Here is a 9,968-nt window from a genome sequence, read left to right on the forward strand (position 1 = left end):
ATTCTGGTTAAGATGTCAGTTTCTCTGTTTGATATGCTCATGATCATAGGTATTTTGTATACCAATTTATTATTAGTATCGACTTTTGATAAAATTGTCTTCGTATTTTAAACATACAAAGAAGTGTAAATTAAGAATTATCCTTGTTTTTATTGTCTGTAAATCAGTATTCACCTTGAAGGCTACACAGATTCAAAGTATATGTAGTAACGAAGCATTGGCCTTGGCATTCAATGCTCTTTTTTCTACAGTTGCTTATAACATATTTTGCCTTTCTACTCTGTAGATAATGGAAGAAATCAAGACCAAATCCCACTCAGGTAAGAATGTCTGGATTTTAAATACAGTATGTAGAGAATATAAAGTTCAGAAGCTGGCACCAAGTTTTCCTCTGTGTAAGACAATTTTAGCTTCTTGATTATTTGCTAATGAAAGCTGAATTATGCCTCAGATACAGCGTGCAATGCTGTTAGGACTCCCTGTCTGTGGCGGTGGTTCAGCAGATAAAATGCTGGCTGTGCATATGGGAGAATGGGAGATGGATGCCCAGGGTCCACATGAGGCCTGTTGGTCTTGTGCGCTTCTAAAATCCTGGTGAGCTTTGGTGAGATTGCAGGTGGAGACAGAGCATACTCTCACATTTTCTGGATGTCTTGCCTGGATTGCTAGCCTGGGGCTTGCATTCATGAATGAGATTCAGCCATATAACTAAGGCTGAGGGTGAGGGTCGACACCCAAGTCTGTACTCCAATCACCACACCTATACACTGGCACGTATTTATCTGAAATCATATATACTTACAAATATACTGCACATAACATGCAGTTACATATATGTAAAAATATTAGTTTTCAGGCTGCTAATCCTGTTTACTAGTATGTTTGGGACAAGGTGTCTGCTGGGAAGAGTGTGGGCAAAACTCTCCCAAACTTTGCTGAGAAAATCACCTCAGAATGGCCTTATAGACATGCTTCTGTTTAGCAGGTTTATTTCCCTCTTAATGAGTTCCACCTCTGTGGTGAATCCCTAGGTAGGTGGAAGTTAGAAAAAGAAAGTGTTTGTTCCAGAGTTTGCCAATCAGAAACCCTGAAATTAGGAACTTTTAGCTGTAGTTCAGATGAATCAAAGCTGAGGGGACAATGTTGCTCCCTAGTGTCCTATAAAATGACTCAGAAATACCCTTGAGTATAAAGAGTTTCAACATGTGCATGTGGACACACTATCAAATCTTCAAGGCACCAAAATATGATGACTTCTGAGATTGATGGCAACTTAATGCTTAGACATAGAGTACATTTCATGTTTTCCCAAAGCAACTCCTTGGGAGAGAGTTCTATGAAATGAAATGCCTAATTTTTTTTTTTATTTTTTTTTTAATTTATTTATTTATTAAAGATTTCTGTCTCTTCCCCGCCACCGCCTCCCATTTCCCTCCCCCTCCCCCAATTAAGTCTCCCCCCCAGCCCGAAAAGCAATCAGGGTTCCCTGTCCTGTGGGAAGTCCAAGGAACCCCCACCTCCATCCAGGTCTAGTAAGTTGAGCATCCAAACTGCCTAGGCTCCCACAAAGCCAGTGCGTGCAGTAGGATCAGAAACCCATTGCCATTGTTCTTGAGTTCTCAGTAGTCCTCATTGTCCGCTATGTTCAGAGAGTCCGGTTTTATCCCAGGCTTTTCCAGACCCAGGCCAGCTGGCCTTGGTGAGTTCCCAATAGAACATCCCCATTGTCTCAATGTGTGGGTGCACCCCTCGCGGTCCTGAGTTCCATGCTCGTGCTCTCTCTCTTTCTGCTCCTGATTTGGACCTTGAGATTTCAGTCCTGTGCTCCAATTTAGGTCTCTGTCTCTGTCTCCTTTCATCGCTTGCTGAAGGTTAATATTCAGGAGGATGCCTATATGTTTTTCTTTGGGTTCTCCTTATTTAGCTTCTCTAGGATCACTAATTATAAGCTCAATGTCCTTGGTTTATGGCTAGAAACCAAATATGAGTGAGTACATCCCATGTTCCTCTTTTTGGGTCTGGCTTACCTCACTCAGGATAGTGTTTTCTATTTCCATCCATTTGTATGCAAAATTCATGAAGTCCTTGTTTTTTATTGCTGAGTAGTACTCTAATATGTATAAATTCCATACTTTCTTCATCCATTCTTCCATTGAAGGGCATCTAGGTTGTTTCCAGGTTCTGGCTATTACAAACAATGCTGCTATGAACATTGTAGAGCATATACTTTTGTTGTATGATAAGGCCTCTCTTGGGTATATTCCCAAGAGTGGTATTGCTGGGTCCAGGGGTAAGTTGATCCCGAATTTCCTGAGAAACCGCCATACTGCCTTCCAAAGTGGTTGCACAAGTTTGCATTCCCACCAGCAATGGATGAGTGTACCCCTTTCTCCACAACCTCTCCAACAAAGGCTATCATTGGTATTTTTGATTTTAGCCATTCTGACAGGTGTAAGATGGTATCTTAAAGTTGTCTTGATTTGCATTTCCCTGATCGCTAAGGAAGTTGAGCATGACCTTAAGTGTCTTTTGGCCATTTGAAGTTCTTCTGTTGAGAATTCTCTGTTCAGCTCAATGCCCCATTTTATAATTGGGTTGATTAGCCTTTTACGGTCTAGTTTCCTGAGTTCTTTATATATTTTGGAGATCAGACCTTTGTCAGTTGCGGGGTTGGTGAAGATCTTCTCCCAGTTGGTGGGTTGCCTCTGTGTCTTAGTGACAGTGTCCTTTGCTTTACAGAAGCTTCTCAATCTCAGGAGGTCCCATTTATTCAATGAGGTCCTTAATGTCTGTGCTGCTGGGGTTATACGTAAGAAGTGGTCTCCTGTGCCCATGTGTTGTAGAGTACTTCCCACTTTCTCTTCTATCAGGTTTACTGTGTTCATACTGATATTGAGGTCTTTAATCCATTTGGACTTGAGTTTTGTGCATGGTGATAGATATGGATCTATTTTCATTCTTCTACAGGTTGACATCCAGTTTTGCCAGCACAATTTGTTGAAGATGCTCTCTTTTTTCCATTGTATACTTTTAGCTCCTTTATCGAAAATCAGGTGTTCATAGGTTTGTGGGTTAATGTCAGGGTCTTCTATTCGATTCCATTGGTCGACTTCTCTGTTTTTATGCCAATACCAAGCTGTTTTCAATACTGTAGCTCTGTAGTAGAGTTTGAAGTCAGGGATGGTAATGCCTCCAGATGCTCCTTTGTTGTATAAGATTGTTTTGGCTATCCTGGGTTTTTTGTTTTTCCATATAAAGTTGATTATTGTCTTCTCCAGATCTGTGAAGAATTTTGATGGGATTTTGATGGGGATTGCATTGAATCTATAGATTGCTTTTGGTAGAATTGCCATTTTTACTATGTTGATCCTCCCAATCCAGGAGCAAGGAAGATCTTTCCATTTTCTGGTGTCCTCTTCAATTTCTTTCTTCAAAGACTTAAAGTTCTTGTCAAATAGATCTTTCACATCCTTGGTCAGAGTTACCCCAAGATATTTTATGCTATTTGTGACTATCGTGAAAGGTGATGCTTCTCTAATTTCCCTCTCTGTTTCCTTATCCTTAGTGTATATGAAGGCCACTGATTTTTTGGAGTTGATCTTGTATCCTGCCACATTACTAAAGGTGTTTATCAGCTGTAGGAGTTCTTTGGTAGAGTTTTTGGGGTCGCTTATGTATACTATCATATCATCTGCAAATAACGAGAGCTTAACTTCTTCTTTTCCGATACGAATCCCCTTGATCCCTTTATGTTGTCTTATTGCTATTGCTAGAACTTCAAGCACTATATTGAAGAGGTATGGAGAGAGTGGACAGCCTTGTCGTGTTCCTGATTTTAGTGGGATGGCTTTGAGTTTTTCTCCATTTAATTTAATGTTAGCTGACGGCTTGCTGTAAATAGCTTTTATTATATTTAGGTATGATCTTTGTATCCCTAATCTCTCCAAGACTTTTATCATAAAGGGGTGTTGAATTTTGTCAAATGCTTTTTCAGCATCTAATGAAATGATCATATGGTTTTTTTCTTTCAGTTTATTTATATGGTGGATTACATTGATAGATTTGCGTATGTTGAACCAGCCCTGCATCTCTGGGATGAAGCCTACTTGATCATAATGGATAATTTTTCTAATGTGTTCTTGGATTCGGTTTGCCAGTATTTTATTGAGAATTTTTGCATCGATATTCATGAGTGAGATCGGCCTGTAATTTTCTTTCTTGGTTGGGTCTTTGTGTGGTTTTGGTATCAGGGTAACTGTAGCTTCATAAAAGGAATTTGGCAATGACTCTTCTGTTTCTATATTGTGAAATACATTAAGGAGTATAGGTATTAGCTCTTCTTGGAAGTTCTGGTAGAATTCTGCATTGAAACCATCTGGTCCTGGGCTTTTTTTGGAAGGTAGATTTTTGATAACGGTTTCTAGCTCTTCGCGACTAACAGGTCTATTTAGATCGTTCACCTGGTCTTGGTTTAGCTTTGGTATGTGGTACTTATCTAAAAAAATGTCCATTTCTTTTGTATTTTCTAGTTTTGTGGCATACAGGCTTTTGTAGTAAGATCTAATGAGTCTCTGAATTTCCTCTGTGTCTGTGGTTATGTCCCCCTTTTCATTTCTGCTCTTATTTATTTGCGTGTTCTCTCTCTGTCGTTTAATTAGTTTGGATAGGGGTTTGTCGATCTTGTTGATTTTCTCCAAGAACCAACTTTTTGTTTCATTGATTCTTTGGACTGTTTTCTGCGTTTCTATTTTGTTGATTTCCGCCCTCAGTTTGATTATTTCCAGTCTTCTACTCCTCCTGGGCGCATCTGCTTCTTTTTTTTCTAAAGCTTTCAGGTGTGCTGTTAAGTCTCCGATGTATGCTTTCTCTGTTTTCTTTAAGTGGGCACTTAGTGCTATGAACTTTCCTCTTAGCACTGCTTTCATGGTGTCCCATAGGTTTGAGTATGTTGTCCCTTTATTTTCATTAAATTCAAGGAAGACTTTAATTTCTTTCTTGATTTCTTCCTTGACCCAGGTGTGGTTCAGTAGTTGACTGTTCAGTTTCCATGAGTTTGTCGGCTTTCTGGAGGTAGGATTGTTGTTGAATTCTAACTTTAATCCGTGGTGATCTGATAAGACACAGGTGGACACTGATATTTTTTTGTATCTGTGGAGGTTTCCTTTGTTTCCGAGTATGTGGTCAATTTTCGAGAAGGTTCCATGGGCTGCAGAGAAGAAGGTATATTCTTTCCTATTTGGGTGGAATGTTCTATAGATGTCTGTTAAGTCCATTTGCTTCATTACCTCCAGTAGTTCTCTTACTTCTCTATTAGGTTTCTGTCTGATTGACCTGTCCATTGCTGAGAGAGGTGTATTGAAGTCTCCTACTACTAGTGTGTGTGGTTTGAGGTCTGCCTTGAGTTTTAGTAATATTTCTTTTACATACGTGGGTGCTTTTATATTAGGGGCGTAAATATTCAGGATTGAGACTTCATCCTGACAAATTGTTCCTGTTATGAGTATAAAGTGTCCATCTCGATCTCTTCGGATTGATTTTAGTTTGAAGTCAGTTTTGTTAGAAATTAATATGGCCACACCTGCTTTTTTCTTAGGACCATTTGCTTGAAAGATCTTTTCCCAGCCCTTTACTCTGAGTAGATGCCTGTCTTTGTGGTTGAGATGTGTTTCTTGCAAACAGCAGAATGTTGGATCCTGTTTTCGTATCCAATCTCTTAGCCTGTGCCTTTTTATAGGTGAATTGAGACCATTAATATTAAGTGATATTAATGACCAGTGGTTGTTTACGCCAGATATTCTTATTGTTTTTGGAAGTAGAATTTGTGTGTCTCCCTTCTTTGAGTTGTGCTAGTGAAGGGTCGCTAGATGCCTGAGTTATTGTAAGCAGTGTTGGCAATGTTGGATTCCTTGGGTTGCGATTTTCCTTCTATTACTTTCTGTAGGGCTGGATTCGTGGCTACGTATTGTTTAAATTTGTTTTTATCCTGGAATGTCTTGATTTCTCCATTTATAGTGAACGAAAGCTTGGCTGGGTATAGTAGTCTGGGCTTGCATCCATGGTCTCTTAGCTTCTGCAGTACTTCTATCCAGGACCTTCTGGCTTTCATTGTTTCCATAGAGAAATCAGGTGTAAGTCTGATCGGTTTACCTTTATAAGTTACTTGGCCTTTTTCCTTTGCAGCTCTTAGTATTCTTTCTTTAACCTGTATATTTTGTGTTTTGATTATTATATGGCGAGGGGATGTTTTCCTTTGATCCAGTCTGTTTGGTGTTCTATATGCTTCTTGAATATTCAAAGGAATATCTTTATTTATGTTGGGAAAGTTTTCTTCCATAATTTTGTTCAAAATATTTTCTGGGCCTTTGAGCTGTGACTCTTCTCCTTCTTCTATTCCTATTATTCTTAGATTTGGTCTTTTTATTGTGTCCCATATTTCCTGAATGTTTTGTGATGAGAATTTGTTGGCTTTGCAGTTTTCTTTGATCAGAGCGTTTATTTTCTCTATGTTGTCCTCAGAATCTGAGATTCTCTCTTCTATTTCTTGTATTCTATTGATTATGCTTGTTTCTGTAGGCTCTGCTCGTTGACCTAGATTTTCCATATCCAGCTGGGCCTCAGTTTGTGTTTTCTTCCTTGCTTCCATTTCAGTTTTCAATTCTTGAACTGTTTCCATTACCTGTTTGATCGTTCTTTCTTGGTTTCCCAGGGTATTATGTACGTATTTACTCATTTCTTCAAATTTTTGGTTATACTTCTCATCCATTTCTATAAGGGCATTTTTCACATGTTGTTTAAGGGACTCTACAGCTTTCATAAAGTCAATTTTTTCCACTTCTTCTGTGTTATGGTGTTGGAGACCTTCTGTTGTAAGATCGTTGGGTTCTGGTGTTTTCATGTTGTTTTTCAGATTATTGGGTGAATTCTTTCCTTGGCGCCTGCCCATCTCCTCCTATCGATGCTATCTAAGGGGTCTTTTAAAACTGGTTCAGGTTCCCCTGCTGGCCAGGGGCTCCTCTTACAAAATGCCCTTGCTCTGTTTCCTGGATCCTGCCGGGGGCCAAGATCCCTCTCTCCCCTCAGAAAGGTCTTCAGGAATAGGACCCGGCTCCTCCTTTGCCAGGGACCTCCCCAACCGAAGGCCTACCTCTTTGGTTTAATTGTAGTGGGGCGATCTGTTCTTGGTGTTGCGCGTGCGGTCCCTGCAGCCTGCTTCTCCTGCTGGGACGGTTCCCGCCGCCAGCAGCCTGTGTCCTCTGCTGCCGCTCTGGTCCCAGTGGGTCCCCGCCGGCTGCGCTGGGCGTCCTCCGGCCGCGTTCCGCCGCCCGGTGGTCCGGCCGCGTTGCGTTCCGCTGCCCGGTGGTCCGGCCGCGTTGCGTTCCGCCGCCCGGTGGTCCGCTAATTTTTTTTTTTTTTTTTTTTTTACAAAAAACAGGCCATGGTACTTTAGGTTTAGGGGAACAAATGAAATAGGAGCATTAAGTGCTCAAAACAATCAGTTAGTGCAAGCATCATAACAAGTGTGTGCAAAACTCGCCATTTCCCCCTCTTATGTGATTGGGTGTGTGTGTGTGCATGTGTGTGTTGCATGTGTGCATGTGTCTGTGCCTGTTGCATGCTTTGCATATTTTTTTGTGCAGACATGAGGGAAAGAGGAGGATATTGGTGTCATGCATCATTCTCTAACTTGTCCACTTGACATAAGATCTCTGACTGACCCTGGAGCTGGTCTGGCAGCCAACAAGCCCAATTGGTAGCCTGTTCCACCCACAGTACTGGGGTACATGTGCATGTGTCCATGCCCAGTTTTTTATGTGGATGCTGAGGATTCAAACTCAGGTTGATCTGTGTTGGCAGCAAACATTCTTATTGACTGAGCCATCTCCCAAACCACTGGCTTTTTAAATTTTCATTTTTAAATAGAACTATGAGTGAGTCTTCACTGAATGTTACATAGATTGAGACAAGTTGAAACTGCCAAAGTAAAAACTTTTTAAAACGGGGGTCAACGTTGAATTACATAAATGCAAAAATGTCACTTAGTGCACAGATAACAAATCTTTTAAGAGAGATGCTCTAAGGACCAAACTCACCCTTCACTGCATGTTTTTATTCTAAAGGCTCTCTGAAAACCCTCATGTTACAACAGAGGACACAGCCACCACCTCTGCTATTAAGGTAAAATTCTCCTTTGTGAAATTTGTTTCCTTATGAATTTTGTTAAAATGCAGCAGTACTCTACCTATCACAGTTTTATATGGAAATTTGGTCAGAGAAAAGTGTTTGGTATCAGTGAACCATCTTTTCTATAAATTCCAGTGAGCAGTAAGTCCTTGCAGATAGCGGTGGCCCAATAAGAGAATGAACTGGAAACACAGGGAAGGGAAGATTGAGTGCAGTTCTCATATATTAGAAGATGCCTGGTGCTTGATCAAGGATGGTTTGCAGAAATAGATACACATTAGACTGATTTTAAAAACAACTGTGGTGATACATCTGAATACATTTTAGAGGGTCCGGTTATTGTAGTGGTCCAGGCATCACCCAGGTGCCTTTTCTCTCAGCATAATTGCAGGTAGGTTTTCTCTTCCTTTGGATACTCCTATTTCAGGATCACAGATAAAAGCATCTCCTCTGTTTGTCTCTTTTCTTCTGTGTTTACATTAGCAAGAAAGTTTGGAAATTTAGCTATTTGTAATCTGTTCAACCAAGTTTTCATTATGAAGAGATTACAGTCTGTTTTCTATTTGATTCCACTAGGAGGATATTGACAACTCTTCCTCCAGGTACACGGTAAGCATTTTTCCCCAATTAGCCAGCAATTGTAGATGTGAAGACTCAATTACCATATAGTAACACTTTGGTTTCTGGATATTTGCTCTGTATTTGACAATAATATACACTCTGATTCTTTGTATCATGTTCACCTATTTAAAATATCTTATGGTTATATTTAGCATTTATGTGTTCATAGTAAAGTGACCTCATCACTGTGAGCTGCTGGAGGTTAGGAATCCTGTTTGTAACCTGGAGCCTTAGCGTAAGTGTTGTGTGAATCAGAAGTTGAATATTAATGACTTTTGAATGGGACTCAGCAGAAAAATGGGTTTCTATAAAGCAGTTTCACAGATACTATGATATGGAGGACACTAGTAAGTGAGAGTATATTTATAAGTTGAAAATAATATACATTTTGCCTCCCAAACATAGAAGAGAAACACTGATGAAGGGGGGCTATTAAAAGTAATAATCATCTCAAATAAGATTCAGAAAATTTAAAATATAGTGAGTTAAGTTTAGTCTCAATCACAGGGAAAGGCCAAATTTCTCAATTCATGATTTTCTCAATCTAGCTAGTAAGGAATAAAGTAGTTTTGATATTGTGCACCCCAAATCAAGAGTTCATTTCCTAATCAAACTAGGAAAATTGATCCTCTGTCTTTTCATTGCAGATCATAGAGAAAAAAATGTTGTATTCCAAGAAGATCGCTGCAATGAAGAAGCGGGACCAAGCAGGTCTTAGCAGATCAAAAGCAATGATAGACCTAAGTACTCTGGGAGAGGCACTCCCTGAAGTCTCTAAAAAGAAATCATGCTTGATGGTAATTCCTATTAATTTAAAAAGTAACATATTTTCCTGTGAGGAGAATGTTGACTTTGTGTTTCTGAGTCTGTATAGTTGCAAATCATGTCAGGGAAGACAAAGCCTTGAACATATCTTTCACCTCCATCATTCTCTCATTCCTATGAATACCCATGCGAGCCTGTCCCCTTCTAAGACAGTAGTTCTCAATATTCCTTATGCTGTGAACATTCAACACAATTTCTCATGTGGTGAGCCTAACCGTAAAATGATTTTTGCTGCTCCTTCATAACTGTAATTTTGCTAATGTGATGAATCATAATGCTGATATCCGTGTTTCCACATGGCCTTAGATGATCTCTGTAAAAAGGTCCTATGATCCCCAAAT

The 9,968-nt window shown here is 39.8% G+C and overlaps 1 long non-coding RNA gene across 1 annotated transcript; it reads left to right on the forward strand.

The window, feature by feature from the left end:
• Positions 1-292: 292 nt before the first annotated feature.
• Positions 293-9,503, forward strand: LOC142853702 (uncharacterized). The gene is made up of 4 exons (XR_012911239.1): positions 293-320; positions 8,118-8,175; positions 8,758-8,790; positions 9,450-9,503. It is a non-coding gene; the product is annotated as an uncharacterized LOC142853702 (long non-coding RNA).
• Positions 9,504-9,968: the final 465 nt, after the last annotated feature.

This window comes from Microtus pennsylvanicus, chromosome 7 (assembly GCF_037038515.1).
Source record: "Microtus pennsylvanicus isolate mMicPen1 chromosome 7, mMicPen1.hap1, whole genome shotgun sequence".
In the NCBI taxonomy this organism is placed as follows: domain Eukaryota; kingdom Metazoa; phylum Chordata; class Mammalia; order Rodentia; family Cricetidae; genus Microtus; species Microtus pennsylvanicus.